Below are 1,178 nucleotides of genomic sequence, written 5' to 3'. Positions count from 1 at the left end.
TGTTTATTATACTGTACAAAAGAATATTATATTATATTGTATGTATGACACTTCGTATGTATATTATATTACATATATATAAATATATATTATATTATATTTCCCATACATCATGTTTTCCTTCTCAGAATTCATTTCAGTGCAGTCCTTAATATTATTTTTTAATTGTTTACAGTAGGTGGTTAAGTTGCTATAATTATAAATACAATCAAGAATTGTAACAAGGGTTGGCAGTCATTGGCCTTATTTAAATTGTACCTAATTTAAGCTTATTTTATAATCTGTTGGCTGTTGCTACCCCAAATAAAATAAAATAAAATAAATAAAAGCCGAGTGCGTAGACGAGGAAGCAAGCAATAGATAAGCCGCCGTCGTCGTTGCAGCGAAATGACCGCGTCGTAGGTATGAAGGTCACTAACCGCTCGCACTCACTGCATTTAGCTGGAATGTGCACAAAACGTAGGTATTTTAAAAATAGGTCACTTGCACAGATTGATAGCGTAAACCTAAAAGACGTAAAAATAATAAATTTACTGTCGGGAATTAACAATATAACGTTTGATTAACAATAGGTATGGGTTGAAATTATTTTTTAATTGAAAAAACACTAAAATGATGAATATTATTTGAGTAATTTACTATAATAATGAAGTTGTCGCATTTATCGTGCGATTAAAGTATAAAAATTTAATGAAATTGTATTAAGTAAGTTGTAGTAATTAAGTAAGTAACTAAGTAGGTATGATAAGATTTTATTGACTACAATTAAATAACTAAATTGGTCATGAAAGACTACAGCTTGTAACAGCTTGTACTTTAAAGAATTAGGGAAATATATGGCATTAATGATTAATTCGCGTTTAAAGTGCGAAATGATTAAGATTTAAATACCAATGTAACGGACACGATAATTGGAACGGACTCACGGTAACGCTACTCCCTCAGGTTTTAATGTAGATTCCCGACGAGGTAGGCGTGATTCTTGTTTCCAATACAGTTTCCTTTAATATCAAGAACTTTGATTTCGAACTCTTCTTCTCGAACAATCACATAACGGTTCTTGCAACTTGCGTGATTCCTTTGTTCTTGGCAGGTTCTTTGTAATTATAAATCCGGGTCGTTAGGACCAAATGAAGAACAGGAGCGCTTGTATCAGGAACGGTGAAGGTTGAGAAGTA

This window comes from Hyposmocoma kahamanoa, unplaced genomic scaffold, assembly GCF_003589595.1.
Source record: "Hyposmocoma kahamanoa isolate Upper Pololo Valley unplaced genomic scaffold, ASM358959v1 92865, whole genome shotgun sequence".
Taxonomy (NCBI): Eukaryota; Metazoa; Arthropoda; class Insecta; order Lepidoptera; family Cosmopterigidae; genus Hyposmocoma; species Hyposmocoma kahamanoa.
Note: the sequence above shows the minus strand (reverse complement) of the source record.